General features: G+C 43.0%; 1 non-coding gene across 1 annotated transcript; it reads left to right on the top strand.

Annotated features, from left to right (window-relative positions):
• The first annotated feature begins 3560 nt into the window (after positions 1-3560).
• Positions 3561-3632, top strand: TRNAA-CGC (transfer RNA alanine (anticodon CGC)). Its single transcript has one exon. It is a non-coding gene; the product is annotated as a tRNA-Ala (tRNA).
• The last annotated feature ends 19778 nt before the right edge of the window (positions 3633-23410 follow it).

Genomic DNA, 23410 nt, shown 5'->3' with positions numbered 1-23410 from the left:
AGAGGGGTTAGAGAAGTTAGCATGTCAATGAGTAGCACGATGAGTGGTACGGTACGAAAGCTCTGCACGCCCGCTGCTCCACCACCAACCCGCAATGACCAGTGTGGTGAAGTGTGGACGACTATAGTGAGGCCCCTCCTCCGGCAGTGGATTGACAAAGCGGGCGAGACGTGTGCACGTGCACGTGATGATCAATCGCCACATTGGAATGTGACCCACAAGCAGGGATGGAAATGGGAAGAAATTACTGGAGGAACTCGTAAATTATTCCCTCCATCCCCACTATAGATTTGTACGTGTGTGTGGGTCTCTGAGCATGTCTGTGGGTCTCTGTGCCTGTCTGTGGGTTTCTGTGTGTGTGTGTGAGTCTCTGTGTGTGTCTGTGGGTTTATGTGCGTGTCTGTGGGTTTCTGTGCGTGTCTGTGGGTCTCTGTGAGTGTCTGTGTGTCTGTGGGTCTCTGTGTGTTGTCTGTGGGTCTCTGTGCGTGTCTATGGGTCTCTGTGCGTGTCTATGGGTCTCTGTGCGTGTCTGTAGGTCTATGTGCGTGTTTGTGGGTCTCTGTGCGTGTCTGTGGGTCTCTGTGCGTTTCTGTGCGTGTTCGTTGGTCTCTGTGCGTGTGTGTGAGTCTCTGTGCGTGTCTGTGGGTTTGTGTGCGTGTCTGTGGGTCTCTGTGTGTGTCTGTAGGTCTCTGTGCGTGTCTGGGTTTATGTGCGTGTCTATGGGTCTATGTGCGTGTCTGTGGGTTTCTGTGGGTGTCCGTTGGTCTCTGTTCGTGTCTGTGGGTCTCTGTGCGTGTCTGTGGGTCTCTGTGCGTGTCTGTGGGTCTCTGTGCGTGTCTGTGGGTTTCTGTGCGTGTTCGTTGGTCTCTGTGCGTGTGTGTGAGTCTCTGTGCGTGTCTGTGGGTTTATGTGCGTGTCTGTGGGTCTCTGTGTGTGTCTGTAGGTCTCTGTGCGTGTCTGTGGGTCTCTGTGCGAGTGTGTGGGTCTGTGTGTGTGTCTGTGGGTCTCTACGTGTCTGTGGGTCACTAGCGTGTCTGTGGGTCAACGTGCGAGTCTGTGAGTCTCTGTGTGTGTCTGTGGGTCTCTGTGCGAGTGTGTGGGTCTCTGTGCGTGTCTGTGGGTCTCTGTGCGTGTCTGTGGGTCTCTGTGCGAGTGTGTGGGTCTCTGTGTGTGTCTGTGGGTCTCTGTGCGAGTGTGTGAGTCTCTGTGTGTGTCTGTGGGTCTCTGTGCGAGTGTGTGGGTCTCTGTGCGTGTCTGTGGGTCTCTGTGTGTGTCTGTGGGTCTCTGTGCGAGTGTGTGGGTCTCTGTGTGTGTCTGTGGGTCTCTACGTGTCTGTGGGTCACTAGCGTGTCTGTGGGTCTCCGTGCGAGTCTGTGAGTCTCTGTGTGTGTCTGTGGGTCTCTGTGTCTGTGGGTCTCTGTGCGTGTCTGTGGGTCACGAGCTTGTCTGTGGGTCTCTGTGCGTGTGTGAGTCTCTCTGTGTGTATGTGGGTCTCTGTGCGTGTCTGTGGGTTTTTGTGTGTGTATATGGGTCTCTGTGCGTGTCTGTGGGTCTCTGTGCGTGTGTGGGTCTCTCTGTTAGTCTAGGGGGTTTGTCTGTGAGTCAAAAATAAATAAATCCTTGATTCCTTCCAGAACGCAGTCGGGTCCATATTTTCACTCCCACCACATCGTTCCCAGGCGTTCTGGCCCATTCACACCACTGTGAAGCTGAAGAGGGGTCGTCATTACCACTTTTATATTAGATGTGGGGGAATCTCCTCTCGCGCAGTTGACATAATGATCATCTACTGATCAATACGTTAGAGAACAGCTTTTCAGACTTTTTTGCTTCAATACCTTTCGGCAGAACCCTCTCTAAAACCCCTCCCGAGCGGAGAGTTCCATACATAAACAAAGGGCATAATTACCATCGGTTCGTGATCACCACGATTTATGCAATGTCCTTGAGATATGCTCACGTTTAGACATTTTAGAAATCGAAGCAGTTGTTTGTAAGGGACGTGAGAGCTGGTGTCTTGTCTGGGTCTTTCTCTAGACACTAAAATGTATTCCATGGTGCAACGTCCCGCTGCTGCTGCTACTGCTGCCTATCACCATCTTTCAGGAATGGGCAAATCGGCTGCAACACAGCCCGGAGCAATGGGTAAAGAAAAAAGTCAGTGGAATGACGATTTATCAGTGCGTGGCAGCGGAAGGCGGAGATGGATTGAAATGGCAAACTCTCATACATCTGCTGATGTTCTTACAGCAGCGTTAAATATTTGCTATTTTTGGTTGGATGGTGGAGAGAAAACTGAAGAATTTTATTGCAGGGGCAGCTGCTGCTGCATCTATGCACCGCACATATTCCCCGTTTATCTGACGCTTCGACACTCGCGGGGGTTTGCGCAGTTTGAGGGTTGACGATGACTATGGGCTGTCGTTGTGATGAATTATAGTTTCATATTCTTAGGTTTTTTCGGTAAAGTCACGTAGGTAAAACATTTAAATTAATAAAAGTAAAATAAAACAAAATAAAAATCACGACGTTTCGGAAGCAACACAAGCTTCCGTCTTCAGGTGGAACCGTCACAGCCACGACAGCTGTATCAAGTAAATGAGAGAACACAAGAAATACCTCCCCGTATATATAATGGTTGAGGGGGGAAGGGCCAGGAACGGCACACTTTTTATTAATATGGTAAGGTGAGGCTTAAAACTAAGAATAGACTGCATAACAAAGGACTGAGCCGTTCCTGGCCCTTCCCCCCTCAACCATTATATATACGGGGAGGTATTTCTTGTGATCTCTCATTTACTTGATACAGCTGTCGTGGCTGTGACGGTTCCACCTGAAGACGGAAGCTTGTGTTGCTTCCGAAACGTGATTTTTATTTTGTTTTATTTTACTTTTGTTAATTAAATTTTTTACCTACGTGACTTTACCGAAAAAAACCTAAGAATATGAATCCTTGCAGTCACGAAAGCTTCAAATCTAGAATTATAGTTTTCCTTCATTGTGGTGGACTTGCCAACCCCGAGTCGAGCGCACGGTGGTGGAGCAGCTCCAATGGGAGTAGATGCGAGTTGAACACGCGAGCCTTTCGCGACCAATATCATCCAACAATCAATTGGCTGTGTCTATGTCCCTGTAATAGGGGTGCACATGAACTCTCGTAAATATTAGCCGATATGAACGATACCTTCGGATGAATTTGTGTTGATTTCAGGAACTTGCTATTTGTATAACTAGCGATGCACACTGATCAAATGGTTTACTTAAACATTTGTAGATGAAAGCAAGTGCTTAAAAGTATCCAAAACACTTTTTTTTATTTCCGAAATGGATATTTCCAATAATAAATAAATTGGGAAAGCATCATAGTATCCATCCACATGTATGCTTGTTATTTCTATTTCTTAAAAAAAAATACATTTTGCTTGGACTCTGTGCAGACTCGATGTGTACAGGGCCCAGGGCCAACAGGAGAGTGAGTGGGGTGACAAGGGAGAGGAAGAAGCTGATGACAAAGTTTCACCCAATATCGAGGTGGAACTGCGCCCAGGTAGAACCACCATGGGGATGTAGCTCAGTGGGAGAGCGCACGCTTCGCATGTGTGAGGCCCCGGGTTCAATCCCCGGCATCTCCACGAGGTGACATTTTGCCAGTGGGCAATTTTACTCGAAGGAATATGCGTGGCCTGCACACAACGTCTGCTTGTTTATGGTTGCTGAGCATAGATCTAGAAGACCAACATGTCATACGGTCAGCAATGAACAGCACTACAATCAAAGTTGTCGTCGATAGAGTTAACATGTTTATGGCATTCATATTCTTGGTTCTTTCGGTAATGTCGCGTAGAAGGGAAATAAATAATAAAATATAAAACAATAAAATTCTCACGACGTTTCGACTGCAACACAAGCAATCATCATCAAGTGTGAAATCAAAATATTTATGGAAATTAGCGAGATAATTAGACTTGAAACCGTAGGATGGACTTCCAAATTTGAGCAGTGCGTGGAGGAAGCCGAGAGAAAAGTGTTGTGACCTGCCGAGTGGTAGTCGAACGGAGTGGGTGAGAAGAAAATCAGTCTGGAGTCCTCATCGCTGAAGGATAACTCAACGAGTGGAATTATACAAGTAGGAACAACAGTTTCACACTGCCCACCAGGGATTATTTGTCTGTCGTGTATATCCCCTCCCAAACATGTACGTTCCGGGATTGGTTGACGTGCATCACGTGACCGCGAGCTTTCTGTCGTGCACGAATGCGCTGTCCAACCGAGTTCCTACCTGCCCACTCCGAATGAACATGTTTAATCCTTGCATTTGCTCGAACGACCGTTTTCATCACAAAATAGCGGTTTTAACTCTGTTTTGTCGTAAAATAGCGCCCTTCGAGATGGATTTTACCGTTTTCGCAGCATGTTCCTAATGCAACTGCCGGTATTTCGTCGTAAATTATGCGTGAAGCCGCTGCTTAGAGCTGAAATGGAAACAAAAACGTGTTTACTTATTTTGTTTGCAAGAAATTTAGGTGTTGAAGTTTTCAATGAAAGAGCGCCCCCTCGTGGCGAGAGCGCCCCCGAGTGGTATAAACTCTTTTATAAAAATTGTGAAGATGCTCGGAAACATCATCACGCATGCTATGACGTCACCTATGACGACTCGCGCAAGCGTGCGTCTGACGTCACCACCCAATTTGATCCTTGCTGGGTTCGAACCCCCAAGTCTGCTTGTGTTAGAGTCAGCGAAGTTACCACTACGCTATTGTAGCCTCGACGTTTGAGACATCGTTCAGGATGAGATGGCTTTTTGAAATATCCTTAAAAATATTTCTGGACTAAAAAAAAGACTAAATAAATATGAAAACATTGCCGTTTTGCAATTGCTTTAAATTTGGGGAGGAGGGAAAAAAATATTTTTAAAAATGAGAAAAAATGCTGTGTTTGAACTCGTGACCTCACGTTTGGATGCCCCACTCAATTTCCACTCAAGCAAGAAGAAGTGATGACGTCACACGGCTATCGCTTTAATGAAGCCTCAGCATGAGAATATTTGAAGAAATCCGATGAGCTACAAATATGCTTTTCACAGATGTTCGAGTAAGGGGCAGTTCAGAATATTACAATAACAATAGAGAACATGACAGGAGTGCAAAGTATAGGAAAAGTAAACAAGCAACTTCATATATATACAAATTAAAAAAAAACATATCTTACCACGTAAAACCCAACTGAGATTTTATATTTTTCTGGGGCCACAAATGGTAGCTCAGCAAAAGTGGCTTATCGCGTGGAAATTTATAGCAGCAACATATTGAAGCTTGTGGGGGGAGGCCGTCTGGGCTCAGTGGAAAAAAAAACCCGTGAAATACCGCACCCATCTCACTCGGGTGACATTAGGCGCATTACGTGTCGACCAAATTTAGACTTAAAATCTAGATTTGAAGTTTTCGTGACTGCAGGGATCCATACTCTTTGTTTCTTTCGGTAAAGTCACGTAGGTATAAACAACTAAATAAATTTAATCACGACGTTTCGGGCGCAACACAAGCGTCCGTCATCAGGTGGGACAACCACAGCAAGAAACAACTGCTGAAGTGGGCAAAAGGGCTGCTGTGACAAGAGGCTATATAGGCAAGAGAGGGGGGAGGAGCCAGTGGAGGGGGTGTGAGGGAGGGGGGGAAGTGGGCGGGGCTAAGAGTGGGCGGAGCTGGAAGTGGGAGGTTCTCTCGGTAAAGTCGCGTAGATAGAAAAAAATAATTAAAATAATTAAAATCAAATAAAGAACTACGATGTTTCGATCACAACACAAGCGATCGTCATCAGGAAAAAAACCCGTCGTAGTTCTTTATTTTATTTTATTTCATTATTTTTTTTCTATCTGCGCGACTTTACCGAAAGAACCGAACAATACGTTGAGACTATTTTAATTGTTTTGCTGCGAAACATTTTCTACGTGATGAACAACTGTGTTAAGCTGCCAAAGAAGTTCAACACACTTACACAACAGACAAAGACCTCCCGTATAGCCTTAACAGACTGTAGGGGCAAGTGCTGTTAGCGAGCACCTAATGAAGGCCAGCACGGGCACACAAGGGGGTGGGGGTGGCCAACACCACGCCCGACCGCCTTTGTCTCCCTAGTGGAAATGTTTACACACCGCACCAGGTACTCATTTGAGGCTGAGTCGACCTAGGGGAGGCCCGAGACCGGTTCAGATTAATCGTCACTGGTGTTGGCCGTGACCGGGAATCGAACCCGGGTCGCCAGGTTTCGTAGCGCAGCACGCTAACCGCTACACCACCGCTCCCCCACACGCAACACCCCACACACGCATTCTCTAAACTTCACCTCGCCTACCACCACTCTCTCTTGTTCAAACAGCAAATCGTTCCGCTGTCTTTTTTAAAAGTCTAGTTATTGCCGAGGCATGCTGCGAATGAAAGAATATTAATCCAAAAAAGCAACCGTAACAGACGTAATGTTTTTTTTGTTTTTGGTTCCCAAGAGGCTATTTTGAATTGTGGTAGGTTCAGAAAATGGATGGAATTTGTCGATGATTGTTCTATGCCTCCTCTGGGAGGCTGCCCGTGCCCGCTGCATCTTCGCAATAATGAGAGACAGATTGTGGAGTCAAAGCAGCCGACAGATGGACTGGCACTTACTTTTTTCACTCTCCTATATTTCCCCCAATAAAGCATTCTTGGTATTCACATCGCATAGCGACAGCGTTGTTATGTGTGTTGAGTTTCATTTGATTCTAAAAAAGGTATTTGTCTCATTATTTTCTCAGTGGGCGTGCAGTTTTATCGCACCAGGTGTAGGGTCACAAGTTCGATGTGTACGTTGTTTTCCACGACGCTTATAAAGGGATTATGGGGTTTTCCCACCCCCTTCTGCCAGGCACTCGGCAAAAAGAGCAGTGGAATTTGGCTGTTGGCCAAGCGTATTCATCTCACCAGTGCCAATGATGTCGCTTCGATATCGTCTTGCCGTATTAAATGAAACAATTATAATGTCTGAAAAATTAAGAGATTTCATTCAAGTGTGCTTTTGAAGGAAGGGGGCTCTGCTGCGTGTCCTTTGCTGTGTGGGTGTGTGTTTGTGACTCAACGTTTATAATGATTATTTAAAACATATTTAAATTGGCTGGGTGGTTTAGGGGTCAAAGCAATAAGCTGGCACCACTGAGAGCCTGGGTTTGAATCCCAGCTTGAGCCGTCCGTAATTAAACTTTTGTTCCCAAGAGTGAATCGATGGTTTCAGTCAGGCCACCAACGACTTGCACCCGAGGATATTTAATTTGGAGTTTTTTCTTAATCTGGTTTATTACAGCTCTGGAAGTGCAACATTTATGTTTGATTGACAGGCAATACTGCTCAACGGACATGCACAAGTTGCGTCGCTCGTGTGGATGAAGAGGCCTACCGAAGGCACGTGACAAGTGGTACCCTCCTGGGATGCTCTCCGACGCAGAGTGAGGGCAATGCTCGCTTCAAGAGATCCAAATGGACATTTCTTAATCTCATGACACAACTGGAATATAATTGTGGGTTCCTAGTACAATGTCCATTGCTGACTGTGTAGCACAAATGGTGTTCAGATTTTCAAAAAATTCAAAGAAGGCAGAAGATCTGGGACCGGGTATACCGCCATATGATCACTGTTACATTGCTTATGGCTTTATTTTGGTGATTTCGAAAACGTGTTTTGGTTTGGCCATGTTTGTTTGTTGTAGTACGGAGTTAGAATGATGGCTTTAATCTAAGTTGTCTTGTGGTTGTTGTTTGACTTGCATCCCACTGGGATTTTTGCACACAGCGTTGGTGTACGGTGCTTTGTCTGCAACATTTTGCTGTCTTTTCTTGGATTTTCTGTTTGCACATAGTCACATCGTCACTTTAAGATGTTTTTAGTTTTTTGTTTGTTGCGGTTGCACCCGATTCAAGAGCCGAATGGCTCACAGGGCTATACCGAATAAACTGAAACTGAAAACTGAAATATGCGACGGTTCGCTGAAATAAATCAAACCCAACAAAAACACCGTCGTTGTGGAGAAACACGCTGCTTCGTCAACTTGAAGATGCGGTCCGTTTGACAAGATGAAGAGCAACGGGTAAGATCCGAGAGGTTGCAGGGAACTTTGAAACACAAGACGCTGGAAATCATTCAAGTCCGCTGGCGTTACTTAGAGCCTACGCAACAGTACGCTTCTTGCGAAGGTTTATTTTCGTATTCGACTTGCAGAGTACATGTTGCCGCAGGGCTCAAATAAAGCCCACAGGGATGCATGCACAAAGGCGCGTGCTCTCATTAGGAGTGCAAATGTTCTTTATCGAGCTCTCGAGTCCAGTGTTAAACACGCGAAATGAAATCATTGCAAAAGGTAACAATGACACGACCGGCAGTCACGAGCGTGCAATTATTATTTAAAGTGTATGTTTTATATCACGTAGAACGAAACTTACAAAAAAACATCACGTACCAATCAATTCGTATAAATTTCGATTTAAAGCTTTCGTGACTGCAGGGATTCATCTTCTTGGTTCTTTCGGTAAAGTCACGTAAAAGGGAAGTAATAAAATAATAAACATTAAAACATAATAAAATAACAATATAAAATAATATATAAAATAATATAATAAAATAATATACATTTGTATTATTATTTTATTATGTTTTATTTTTATTATTTTATTACTTCCCTTCTACGTGACTTTACCGAAAGAACCAAGAAGATGAGACCCTAGAGACCTGACACTGATTGCAGGTCATGGCTAACTTCAATGAAGAGTACGATACCTGAACTGGTCCTGGGCTCGCCTTTCACCAAGCTACACTGACCAGGTTGGCGAAACGGGGTCAATCAACCCCGCCGTGACCGATACGGCGTGGAAATGCCTTCGTTCAGCGGTTTATTTACAGAGGCTGGTAAACGTTACGTTTATAACACCGCCTGTGCAATGCTACTACGTGGCTTTTACGCAGTTGTGCCGGATAGCGCTCCGATGTACTTTCGGGTTGTACTGCGCATTGCTCGGTAGGACGTCCGACGTTTCCCTGCACGTGCCAAGAGCTACTTCAGCAGGGAGCTCCAACGGTGGAGTAAAAACATCAGTCGTTGTACCCGCAGCACACGCCGTAGAACTCATAAACACAACAGAGATGCAATCTTTCGATTTAAAGCTTTCGTGACTGCAGGGATTCATCTTCTTGGTTCTTTCGGTAAAGTCACGTAGAAGGGAAGTAATAAAATAATAAAAATAAAACATAATAAATTAATTCTCACAAGATTTCATTTATTATGTTTTATTTTTAGTATTTTATTACTTCCCTTCTACGTGACTTTAGCGAAAGAACCAAGAAGAAGAGATGCAATCATCCACGTGTACGTGCGTATGCGTTAGACTCTGCTTCATTGAGATCTTCGCCGTGTCCTGCACGTGTGGTGGCGTTGTTGTGCATCTCTGGCTGTGGACTGGGTGTTAGCACCTTCTCGGTGATGGTGTTTCGTTGCACGAACGGCTGTCTACGTGGGATTCCGTCACATAATTCTGCACAGCTCATCAAGTTGCTGCCCTCTTGGGATTGTTAATCAATGGCAATTCAGAGAAAATGAGTGGAACAGGAGGCTATCAGATTCATTTGAACTTAAAAGAGTTCTTGCAATTGGTTACTTTCTTGTTAAGTGTGGAGTGCGTACCTACATTGCTCGTCACATCCACGCGTTATCAGATTTTTGAGGCCACTGCCCGTGACGGTCACGCTTGTGAAAATTACATCTTCAAATTCTTAGGTTTTTCCGGTAAAGTCACGTAGGTAAAAAATGTAAATTTAAATTAATAAAAGTAAAATAAAAATAAATAAATAAATCACAAGCTTCCAAAACGTCGTGATTTTTATTTTATTTTTATTTTACTTTTATTAATTTTAATTTTGTACCTACGTGACTTTACCGAAAAAACCTAAGAATACGAATCCTTGCAGTCACGAAAGCTTCAAATCTAGAATTACATCTTCAAATTTGCCATCCTCGTTTCACAACAAATGGACTTCTCCGCATTTGGTGTCGTGCTTTGCGTTGTCGATGCAGCTTTTGGTTTTGTTGTGAGCTCACGTTTTGAAAAGGACCGCCGTTTAATTTAAATGCCGAGGCCTCTGGGAATGGTAGCACAGTAGAGCCGTCGCAGCGAAAAGCACAATTAACTTGGCACAGGGGAAGATGTATGCTGCTGAATCAACGTTTGCTCACATGAATGCGATATTTTGCCAACCAATAACCGGGCACATTAGGTACAATGTCCTGTCACCCATGTTTCGATGCTTTATTGCGATGTACAAACAACTCAGGCTCACATTTAAGTTGTTTACTGTGCACGGGTACTGTAGGACATATATACGGATTTCTCAGCAGCGAGAAGAGGCGGCTTTGAAATGGTAATGTGCTTATTCGTATAAGACGTCTTTTTTCTGTACTAAGAAGGTTGTAAGAGCAATGATAATACCGCCACTCACCCTTTGAAGAGAGAAGTGGGACACGTACGACACTGCAGCTAAAGTGCCGCATGCCATTATCCGTGGGTCTGTTTTAGCTCCCGATAAGGCAGCTTTTGTTACACAAAGAGGTCAGCCCTATGCCCCCACACCCCACACACCCCACAGAATGCTTTGTTTTGTAAGTAGTATCTATTGGAAACGAAACCTCATGGACAAAAACAGGGGAGGTGGGAGATTTCCTATACCAACTCGATTCTTCATGTCAGCAAAGGCCCAGCAGCCGTAGGCGAAGTTGGACTTCTATATTTGGGGGATGGGGGGTGAGGCAGTGGTTCGCTTTGCCCTCACATTAGGAATGCATATTATTATATAAATTAAAATATTTTTTAAAAAATTGCTTTTATTATTTAACATTTTTTATTTTTATTTTTTATATATACGTGACTTTACCGAAAGAACCAAGAATATGAATACTGAAAATAAATTAATAAAGGTTGCCAAGTTTTGGAGGGGCGTGACCCCCACCCCCTCCCCAAACTCCACCCGTGCCTCGCAGCCTTTCGAGGACACAAACAGCGTCTCCGGTGGCTACTGCTCGGCACATCGAGACCAGTGCCGAAGCGAACGGGAACCCAGTCGCGCTCGGTCGGTCGTTTTCACTCGCCCACCGCACACATCACGCGAATCACCGGCAAACAAGAAGACAACCAACCAGCATCCCTTGGGAGGCACTGCGGGCTCGTTGCCCACTTCTCGGTGATGGAATTGGCAGCCATATAGACGCGGCGGTAATAAACGAGAGCCCGTATTATCCAATAAGGGGCCGTCCATAAATGACGTCACGCGATTTTGGACGATTTTTGACCCCCCACCCCCTTCGTCACAAAAAGTCAAACCCCCTTCAAATATGACGTCACAAAGCTCTGCCCCCCCCCCCAAATAAAACATGCTTCAAATCGCTTTAAACTATTGTCATTGTAGTGCGTATTTAATGTGCCACTGCACTCTGATGCTGTAGGAGAAAGCATGTATTAAAACGTGTATTTAATTGAGTAGAACGTGTTGTCTATATTTATTTAAAGTTGCGCATTTTGCTGTGACGTCACATTTCTCACCCCTCGTCACAAATCGTCACAAATGTCTGACCCCCCCCCCCCCCAGGTACGTGACGTCATTTATGGACGGCCCCTAAGGCCACAAGTCACCGGTACCTCGAGCCATACGAAAACAAAACATTTGACCGTGTTTTTATATTTGTATGATAACAAAAATTCTTAACCAAGATATCTTATTGAATAAATATATTTGTATAGCAAGAATACGCGCAGTGTTTATACAAAGAGGCAGTCTCGTGTCAATTTGAACCGTTATTTTAGTTTCATTAGGTGAGATAAATTAACACCGAAGATGAACTTTTCGAGATTTTTGCTCATTACAAAATTAGCAATTACGTCTTCAAATGGTGTTTTTCGCACAATCTCATTCTCAGTAGAGCAGTGCATGGGAGGGCAAAGCGTTGTTGTCCTGTGGTTAATCGTAGACAGTTTTTTTTACTGTGACAGCGGCGGTAGTAGTAACATTGGCAGCAGGATCAACTGCAGAAAGGTATGACTCAAGGCATACGAAACAAGTCCCTAGGGGCCTGCAAGAACCTTAATCCAGCCCTGGTAATAACGACAACAACAATGATAAACAACGCGGCGATACGGGGAGCTTAGTGTGGGCCCTCGCTGTTTTGACAACGCGAACCCGAGTAAACTCTGTACGCAACGCTTTCTTTCATTAACGCAGAGGAGACGGAGCGGTCAGACTTAGGTGCAGCTCAGCTGCTGCGAACAGCGAGCAGTGTTGGGGCTTTTACAAAGGCAGCCGCCCGCTTTGCTCACAAAGACACGGGGAGTATTAGAAATCCGCAAGAAGCTGACATCGCCACGTAATGTTCCAACCGCTCGCCACGTAAAACCCAACGACGTTTGTTCTAAACAATAATCCACATCCCCTCCCTGCGCAAAACCACCGCTGAATGAGGACCTCCCCACGCCGTGCCAACGATGAGCATTAATTGATCATAACCACCATGCTAAGTCAATGCGGGTGGCCAGGACTCAAACTCAGGTTTCAGAAATCCACAGTGCAGTGCGCGAACCAATGAGAGCCACCGCTCTAACCACCCCCCGACCCCCGTTCACCTGTGAACAACAAAAGTATATTTCGATTTAAAGCTTTCGTGACTGCAGGGATTCATCTTCTTGGCTCTTTCGGTAAAGTCACGTAGAAGGGAAGTAATAAAACAATAAAAATAAAACATAATAAAATATTTTATTATATTATTATTTTATTATGTTTTATAATAATAAGCTATTTTATTATATTATTATTTTGTTATGTTTTATTTTTATTATTTTATTACTTCCCTTCTACGTGACTTTAGCGCAAGAACCAAGAAGAATAAAAGTACACCGCAGATGTTTGTGTTGTAGTACGTAGCAATCGAAGTTGTTGTTTTGTTTTTATATCCGTCAACCTAAAAAAAAACTACGTCACCCTTTTTCTTTTAAATTTCACGTCACTGCTAAGTACGCGAAATTTGCTGTGATTTGTGTCATCTGCTGGCCGCAGGCGGTGGCCGTAAGGTGGATATCTCTGGGCAAGAGGCTGCCGGTCTTCGACGAGCGATTCGCGGCACCTTCGATTGGCATGGGTTGGCAAACGTGCAAGGCCTAGGGCTTAACATGACTTTTGGCCACAACGCAAGCAGCCGTCCTCAGGTGAAGACCAGTTTAAATATACGCTCCAAGCGTGGTGTTGTTTCAGTCAGACTCTGTCTTATCGACAGACATGTTCTTCACCTGAGGACGGCTGCTTGCGTTGTGGCCGAAACGTCGTGAGAATTATTTTATTATGTTTTATTTGTATTATATTATTACTTCCCTTCTACTTGACTTTACCGAAAGAACCAAGAAGATGACTTTTACACGTACTTTAACATTTTATCCACAAAATTACACCTTGCCATATTTACAACATGTTACCCTATCTGTATTTTTGTATTTGAAGATTGTATATTACGGCTAGTTTACATTTTATATTGTATACTTATTCAAAATTTGACATACTTTAGCCCCTGAGTATTAGTTAGACTTTGTAATTTTAGTATAGCTAGACTGTATACCACTTATTTAAGTTTTAAGATTCCTACATGTTGAATGTATGCACCTTCCGGCCAAAGTAAATTCCTTGTTTGTGCGAACTTTCATGGCGAATAAAACCCTTTCTGATTCTGATTCTGAAAGGGGTTCAACGCACGGTGCCTTTGCGTACGTTTTGCCGAGCGCAGCGGTTTTCCCGCACGCTACTGCACTTTGCAGACCGTCTTAGGTGCACCTCTGTGAGTAAACAACGGGCTTTCTTTGTGAGATAATCAACGCGTGTGAAAAGGAAACGCTATCATTTTTTTCTTCCACAGGGTTTCAATGCCACGGTTATCAGTAACGCAGTGAAGGCTTCCGTGTTGTATGTACATATTAACGTGAGAGGTATAATGAATTTGCCCCCTCTTAATATTAAATAAATTGGCAGAATTCAGGGTCAGGATTTAATTAAGGAATGTATTATATGTATATTCTTGCATTGTTGTACATGTAGCAGCCTCTAGTGGCTGCAGAGAGATGCAAACTTATTACATACACCATATACAAGTTGAAGATAATATTCCGAATACTCTTGGGTTCTTCCGGTAAAGTCACGTAGGTGAAAATAATAATAAAATAAAAAAGTGAAAAAATACAACTACATATTTTATTTTATTATTATTTTCACCTACGTGACTTTACCGAAAGAACCAAAGAGAATGGATCCTTGCAGTCACGAAAACTTCAAATCTAGAATATTCAGAATGGTGGTGGTGGCGCGTGCTTAATCCAGCGTTGTGGAGGCTAGAGTTGGTGTATCACACAAGATGTTGAGGATCTCCCCACCCGTGAGTGTCGAGGTTGCATGGACCGGCTTGCCAGGAGAAGGCAGTACAGCAAATGTGGACTGTATGTATGTGCTGAACTTCTCTCGCAACGTACATAGCCAACCGTGCCAACAGGCATTGCACCCTCACACTCGAGGGTTTTCTCCATGTGCCACCGGTTTCCTCCCACATGTAAACACACATTCATTGGCCGATAGCTCCTTCATATATATGTAGAGGACTGCAGAGCTTGTGTGGGGGGGGGGGGGAGAATTTGATGCGGGCATAACAACTGGCTGTCTTTCCCTCTTGTGTGTGTGTGGTTATTTGCGACTGAATCATTCTTTATCTTCAATATACTGCCTTTTTACAAGTTTAAATCGTGAATATTATTATTGATTCTTTCGGTAAAGTCACGTAGAAGGGAAATAATAAAATAATAAAAATAAAACATAATAAAATACAATTCTCACGACGTTTCGGCCACAACGCTGTCTTTCCGACAAACCTGTTCTTCACCTGAGGACGGCTGCTTGCGTTGTGGCCGAAACGTCGTGAGAATTGTATTTTATGTTTTATTTTTATTATTTTATTATTTCCCTTCTACGTGACTTTACCGAAAGAATCAAGAAGATGAATCCCTGCAGTCACGAAAGCTTTCAATCGAAATCGTGAATATTATTCATGTGTTTTGAGCTTAAGAATCAATATGAATTGATGAATCAAGTAATTAGTATTCTCCTCGTGTATACATGCGATACTTATCCAGTACGTGGATGGAACATAAGTGTTGGTATCCCTGATGACTGTAGGCCATCTGTCCAGGTTGGATGAGCGAACTAATTTCCACTTGATAATACTACATTATAGCCATGGTGGAAGTGGTGTAGTGGTTTGTGCAATGCACGGCGAACCTGGCAACGCGAGTTTTGCTTCTGCAAACACGGCTCACATCAGTGGCGAGTGATGCCTGAACTGGTCCAACCCAAAGTATTTGGTAAACAAACCCCCTAACTGACACGGTGTGGGGAAGCCTTCATCCAGCAGTGGATTGGCAAACAGCTGTACATTATTATTATACAAAGAGATTTTCTTAGCAAATGGTCAAATAGTCATCTCCTTACCCAGGAGAGGTGTCCGTGTGATGACTGAACTGGTCATGGTTTTATTCACACACATAATACAGCTGGCCCACAACAAGCTAACAATGCATACCTCCCCTGAGCGCTAGCCATTTGGCCTAACTTACATACAACAAGCAGGGCATCAAGAATACTCCGTAAAGTTTATTTCCCCCCCAACAGACAGGCCAATGCTCAACTCCTTCCAGCTTGGTTGTTCGGTAAAGGGTTCGGGTTTGCCTACAAAACACAAACCATTTTTTTTCACGATGATTAACCCCCCTCTTTTGTAAAATCAAGGGATCGGCTTAGGGTCTAAACAAGTGCGCCATTGCACAACAGTATACGTACATCATTTATACATACACAATTGAAAACTCTGCATCGTGCACTTTCAGATCCGCGTCTGCGTCCGTCGGGAACGCTCCTCCGATATTAGGAAGCCACTGGGCGCCACGCACTTTGACATCGCCTAGATTGACAACTCATTTCGTTAGGACTGCTTTTTGTGGTTAGTGTGTTTGTCCTTCCCCCGCACCTCCGATTAGCACGGTTGGCTACGTACGGTGCCAAAGAAGTCCAACATACATACATACATGTGTTTACACTATGAGATCTCTTTTACCAGTGGCAAAATATAGTAGTAGGTTTTTACCCTTTTAAACTGGTACAAAACTGACACCTTTATTCAAGGCATCATGTTTGCAATAACCACAACACAAGTAGTCAAAAAAGCAAACAAAAAGAAGCAACTCTGATAAGGACAGGACAGTGCATATTATTATCATTATCAGAGTTGCTTCTTTTTGTTAGCTTGTTTGACTACTTGTGTTGTGGTTATTGCAAACATGATGCCTTGAATAAAGGTGTCAGTTTTGTACCAGTTTAAAAGGGTAAAAACCTACTACATACATGTGGGTTGCCCCGGCGTCTTTCTGTGCGGGAAAATGAACAAGCGCTTAGAAGTGGCACAAGAGGCTAAGTGTGTACGTGCGGTGTAAAGTATCCTCGTATTTATGAACAACGACAACACTTTGAATCACCAATTAAAAATTGTTGACGATGTGAAATATAACGTTAGCACTCTGGATGCCAAACTAATTTTGAAAAATAATATTACACTCCTTAATGATAACACTCAACGTCCCCTTTGTAACCGCCTAGCAATCTTCAGCGGATTCTTTTTATCCCCCCAAAAAGGCACCGTTAGCAATCTTTCCATGTACTGGCTTTTTGGCTGTAACCTTGTGAGTTGAAATTTAGAAATTAATTCAAAAAGAAGAGCGCCTTATTATATTTCCCGTCGTCGGCGAATTACTCGATGCCACTGACACGCTGCCCCATTGTGGCGTGAGAATGACGGTGGGATTTCATTATTATTATTATTATTTTTTGTGTGAACAACGTATCCTTGACACCGAAGTGAAAATTGCTGCTCGCTTCGACCAAACTGGCAACTGAGGACAGTGGCCAAAACCATCGCTAAACAATTCCCACAAAGCAATGCAGCGTAGCGTGCGTGGCGGTGTGGTGGGATGCTGTCATCTTTTTATATTCTTAGGTTTTTTCGGTAAAGTCACGTAGGTAAAAAATTTAAATTAATAAAAGTAAAAATAAAAATCACGAAGTTTCGGAGGCAACACAAGCTGTCATCTGCCAATGGATTAACGCTTGTAAATTACTCTTACGATTAAATTATTATCCTTGGCATCAATTGCGATCAACATAAAACAAAAACCCTTATCCTATTGTGATTTATTTTAAGAATAAAATTAGTAATTAGACAGTCATACTTATACTCTTCGTTTTTTCGGTAAAGTCACGTAGGTAAAAAAAATGAAATTAAAATTTATAAAAATAAAATAATAAAAATCACGACGTTTCGGAGGCAACACAAGTCTCCGTCATCAGGTGGGACCGTCACAGCCAGATTTGCTGCATCAAGTGAGGTCTCACTTTTTATTATTAGTTTATTTTTATAAATTTTACTTCATTTTTTTACCTACGTGACTTTACCGAAAAAAATAAGAGTATGAATCCTTGCAGCCACGAAAGCTTCAAATCTAGAATATATACTTATGTGCAGCTGCCTTCCGTGTCGTCTCCAAATAGTGGACTGAGCCACACGACGATGATTTTACCGAGGCATATAATGGAAAAGCAGACTTCTATTTCCATTAAGCTATTTATATTAGTATTTACAATTAGTGATTTTAAAGTAAATATGACACGTAACCTTTATAATGAGGTCAGAGCCAACAGAGACCAGGAGTTGTGTTAATAATGTTAAAGCAATATTACACAACATCAAATCCCAGGACACGCTATGTCAGGAAGAGCTGTTTATAGTAGTGTAGTGTATAGTGTAGTAGTGCTGAGTCTGTCGCCAGGGAAAGGGAGGTCTGCACCGCCACTACTCAAAACGCTGCTGTAGTGTATAGTGTAGTAATCCCGAGCACAGGACCGACCTGCCTGGAGAAGAAAAGTACAGGACGGTGCAGTCCTCTGTGAGAGTAGGAGACGCTCCTGTGCCATCTTGAAGAGGCAGCAGCGCAAATCTACCAAGGAAGGACGTGTGGCTGCACCTCAGAGCTCTACATCCTCCCTGACCTGTCCAGTGTGCCACAGAGAATTCCGGGCTCGGATTGGCCTCTTCAGCCATCTGCGCACTCATCAAAACCCAACAAAATGACAAACGTGCCATGGTCATCATCAACTTTGATGGACGAACAAGAAGAAGAAGTAGTGTATAGTGTAGTGTATAGTGTAGTAGTGTATAGTGTAGTGTATAGTGTATAGTGTAGTGTATAGTGTAGTGTATAGTGTATAGTGTAGTGTATAGTGTAGTGTATAGTGTATAGTGTAGTGTATAGTGTAGTGTATAGTGTAGTAGTGTATAGTGTAGTGTATAGTGTAGTGTATAGTGTAGTAGTGTATAGTGTAGTAGTGTATAGTGTATAGTGTAGTGTATAGTGTAGTGTATAGTGTAGTGTATAGTGTAGTAGTGTATAGTGTAGTAGTGTATAGTGTAGTAGTGTATAGTGTAGTGTATAGTTTAGTGTATAGTGTATAGTGTAGTAGTGTAGTGTAGTAGTGCTGAGTCTGTCGCCAGGGAAAGGGAGGTCTACACCGCCACTACTCAACACGCTGCTGTAGTGTATAGTGTAGTGTATAGTGTAGTGTATAGTATAGTGTATAGTGTAGTGTATAGTGTAGTGTATAGTGTAGTAGTGTATAGTGTAGTAGTGTATAGTGTAGTAGTGTATAGTGTAGTAGTGTATAGTGTAGTAGTGTATAGTGTAGTGTATAGTGTAGTGTATAGTGTAGTGTATAGTATAGTAGTGTATAGTATAGTAGTGTATAGTGTAGTAGTGTATAGTGTAGTGTATAGTATAGTGGTGTATAGTGTAGTAGTGTATAGTGTAGTGTATAGCGTAGTGTATAGTGTAGTGTATAGTGTGGTAGTGCTGAGTCTGTCGCCAGGGAAAGGGAGGTCTGCACCGCCACTACTCAACACGCTGCTGTATTGTATAGTGTAGTGTATAGTTTATAGTGTAGTGTGTAGTGTAGTGTATAGTGTAGTGTAGTTTATAGTGTAGTGTATAGTGTAGTGTATAGTGTAGTGTATAGTGTAGTGTATAGTGTAGTGTATAGTGTAGTAGTGTATAGTGTAGTGTATAGTGTAGTGTATAGTGTAGTGTAGAGTGTAGTGTATAGTGTAGTAGTGTATAGTGTGGTAGTGCTGAGTCTGTCGCCAGGGAAAGGGAGGTCTACACCGCCACTACTCAACACGCTGCTGCCGCGACCGTCACCAAGGCAAGCGGACTAAGAAACGAATCGTGCTATCTCATGAAGCAAGTGGCATTATTGTACAAAAAAACAATATAGCTATGAACTAAGCACCCTAAATTCACCTGATGTCAGATCTCTGAAGCTGGGAAGGGTTCGAGTCTGTTATTATGAAAACTTCCTCAAAATAACGGATGTTATATTAGCCGTGAAGTGATAAAGAAATGGCAGTACAGCCAATGGATTCTTGAATCTATCCGTGTGGAGTTTTGAATGGTATCCCCTCATATGCATGCGCTTTCACGGGGTACTCTGTTTCCTTCTCATGAATAATCTTCAGACTCAGTCGTGCCGCCCTGGGTAAATGAAAGGCATCATAATCATCACCACATAAAACATTGCCAGAGCTTAAATCTGTAATAAAATTATTTTTATCCCCGCACGTCCAATTAGCACGCGAAAGAAGTTCAACATACATACATGTATTAAGTGTGAGGAAATATTTTTACAAGATTAATTTGTATTTCAGTATTCTTCAGATCATCAAAAGAGGCTTTGTAATGTGCACGAATATTGTATTTGAAGTGCTGTACTTGTCATTGATCTAACTCTTATTTATCTCACAGGAAGACGCGCCTCTTCATGTTAAAACATCACGTTTGATGTGTTGCGTAGGCCATAGGTACGGCCACCTGCCTTTCACACGCATGGGCAACGAACAGTGCCAATAAACCTTACGATTCCATAAGGAAAGCTTTCATTAGGCCATTCCATCACCATTCAATTAGTGTAAAATATAAAATAAGTAGAGCCTTGCTATCCCTCTCATGCGGCCGAGTGCTACCGGATGAAAATGACCAGATTAATGTTGACAACACAATTAGGCGTGTTGGGTGGCTTGTAATGGCATCCTAAATTGGCTGGTTGTCAGGCTGCATTGTTTAAAAAGAGTCCGTCTCTAATGCACATTTTTTTTTCTTTTCCAGCAAAGCGAAATAAAATACACAAAAGACAGCCGTGGCCGTAGCTGACATTTCCATTGCATAAAACTTACAAGCACCGGGGATAAAAATGCTTTGGAAATCATAAAATGTAAATTGCCTTTTAATTATTCAGCACGCGCTGCTGATAGAGGGCTCTGCATTTTCTGGTTCGCTGTAATAAGGTTATTATCATCGCCGTCAGATATTCTCACCGTTGGAGCCCACGCCCGTCACTCTCGTGGGTGTTTGAGCATTGCACGGCGAGGTGTCCCCACCGTTTGCTTCATGGATGTTGATTCCCTTATTTTGTGGTTCTCAGGGCTTTGCTTCGGTGCAGCCAGGAGAGCGGAATATACAACAATTTTTTCCGAGTATCGGTATTGGCGACTAAAGAAAGCAGTGGCTTGCCTTCTGAGTGTGCACCACCCCCCACCCCCGACTGCTGCCACGTTCAAAATGTCCTAATTTTTGTTTAACAGCACCAGGTGTTTTCAAGATTAACGAAATGCTTAAGCACTTTACTCCAAGACTACATCCGTCGGACCTTTTTTTTGTTCCTTACGTCTCATGCAAATACTTTCTTTTACCAGAAACGCGTGTGTGAGCTGACTGGAGGAGACACGTGATCCAGTGTTTGATAAGTGCTCCGTTATTAAATAACGGAGGTCTGGAGATTCTGCCAAACGTCCCTGGCCCAACTTCTCCCCCGCATCATTATCTTTCTCTCCAGGGTTCATTATCAGCCTTGTACTATTCACCCCTCGTAGCGATTCCTAGAATTGCAATAATACAGGCTTCTCGAATTGATTCAAGGACTCCGTTCTTTTTGTTCGTCACCACCTCGTTTTTTTAATGGGCTATGTTGCATTTCATTTGTAGTTTTGTTCACTGCTATAGGCTGAATGTAGGATTAGTTGATGTTCGTATATTTAATCTTGATTTGAAGCTTTCGTGACTGCAATAATCCATACCCTTTGGTTCTTTCGGTAAAGTCACATAGGAAGAAAAAATAATAGATCACGACGTTTCGATCGCAACACAAGCAATCGTCATCAGGTGGGACAACAACAGCAAGAAAAAAAACTGCTGCATTAGGCCCCTGAAGTAGTATATTTACTTGCTGTCGTCACGAGTCGTAACCACGTGAGCGATTATCATGCACGATACGTCTCGCGTGTCGTGAAGGTGACATTTTAATTTAACAGCTTCTTCCTACTTTTGCTTATTCGTGAACGAGTCACTCAGCAGTGGCCCCTAGGCAATGATAAATATGATTCACTCTTATCTGCAACTTAGCCACATCCGAGGGAGTTGCCGGACGTGGTCTCCGGAAGCACCAAATCCACCCTGATAATCCACCCGGTTTCCCCACACACGTCAGGCGAAGGAACCAGAACCAGCAATTCTAGATTTGAAGCTTTCGTGACTGCAAGGATTCATATTCTTGGGTTTTTTGGGTAAAGTCACGTAGGTAAAAAAATGTAAACTAAAATTAATTTAATAATAGTTTTTTTACCCTTCTATCTGGCAACAAAACTGACACATTTTTACAAGGAGTCATGTTTGCATAGACCGCAATACCTGCAGTCATAATACAAACGAAAGACATAACTCTGATAATGTGTACTGTCCTTGAAGTTGATTGGACCACACCCGAGACAGCTTTCCTTAGAGCCTAGTCTCACATGGTGTTGGACCAGATGACGCCAAAAGAGTTATGTATTTTGTTTGTATTATGACTGCAGGTATTGCGGTCTATGCAAACATGACTCCTTGTAAAAAGGTGTCAGTTTTGTTGCCAGATAGAAGGGTAAAAAACCAATTATCATATTTTTACTGGCAAATGAGGTTCCCATAATATAGAGTAAAATTAATTTACTTTTATTAATTTTAGTTTAAATTTTTTACCTACGTGACAGAACCAGCAAGCCAATCCGCACACTTGATCCACCTTTGATTTGCACATAACCGCATGGACAGCTTCATAATTTACTCGGATAATTATGGCTCGTAAAATGTGCCAAGTGTAAGAGATGTATCACTGTAACACAGAGGACGTGTCAAAGGTTATTGTTACAGCTACATTTCATAAACCGGTGCCATTGATTTTCTCCTAAGTCAGAGCAGAAATTGGTACCATCTAATGCGGCAAAACTCGAGTAGTACCGCTACATTTATGAGGCTAATGAGTTATTTTTTTTATAACCTGCTCATTTTAAATGCTTCTCACGCAATTCACTGTTTCGTGGCCACGTAAAGAAATTCGACCCACTCACGTTACACCACTTCAGGTGGTGCCAACGAGTGAAATATCTCGTCTCAGATCATCGACGACTTGATGTGGTATAATCCTGACACTGATACTCCAAGTGATGACACACACGCGGCTGCAAAGCTGTAACAATGCACTTCCCATAATAAAGGTTTTTTTTTGGGTTAGATCGCGTAAGTATGTGTCGTAACCCTCCACCACCCGACACAGCCAGTAAGGTTTGTCACGTAAACGACGGGCCAATTAGTTACCACTTCAGCCCACCGGTGTGTTGGACAGTAAATGAATACGACGTTTCGCTGGTAATTACATCCAGCATCGTCAAATAATGAACTGCCCGATGCTCGAATTACGACAAATTTAGATTGAAAACTCATTTCTTTCCAAATGCTTTATGTACGTAGTGTGTTGTCCTTCCCCCACACCTCCGGTTAGCACGGTGGGCTACGTACGGTGCGAACGAAGTTCAACATGTATGTATTGTACGGCATTAGCAGCAGTCCACCACAGGCTAATGCTGTACATTCTAGGCAGCGGTGATTGCTGGTAGATGTGCGCCCACTGCTGGGATTTCTGATTTGTGTGAGCGATGTCAGCAATGCGCTGGAACACGGATTCATACGAATTGGAGATGTTATGGTCGTCAATGCATTTCCTGACATGTTTGTGAAAAGCAACACCTGTTTCCTTGAAATTAAATAGATTGAACTTTGCAGGGGGAAAAATGCCATTGGACAACATTATTGTTTGCAAACAAACACGTTTTGTCCAGTCAAAAAAATGCCCGTGTTTAAAGATT

The sequence above is a fragment of the Lethenteron reissneri genome, chromosome 19 (genome assembly GCF_015708825.2).
Source record: "Lethenteron reissneri isolate LAM-NWPU_2019-01 chromosome 19, ASM1570882v1, whole genome shotgun sequence".
Taxonomy (NCBI): domain Eukaryota; kingdom Metazoa; phylum Chordata; class Hyperoartia; order Petromyzontiformes; family Petromyzontidae; genus Lethenteron; species Lethenteron reissneri.
The sequence above is the reverse complement of the archived record's forward strand: the minus strand, read 5'-3'. Positions and strand labels throughout refer to the sequence as shown.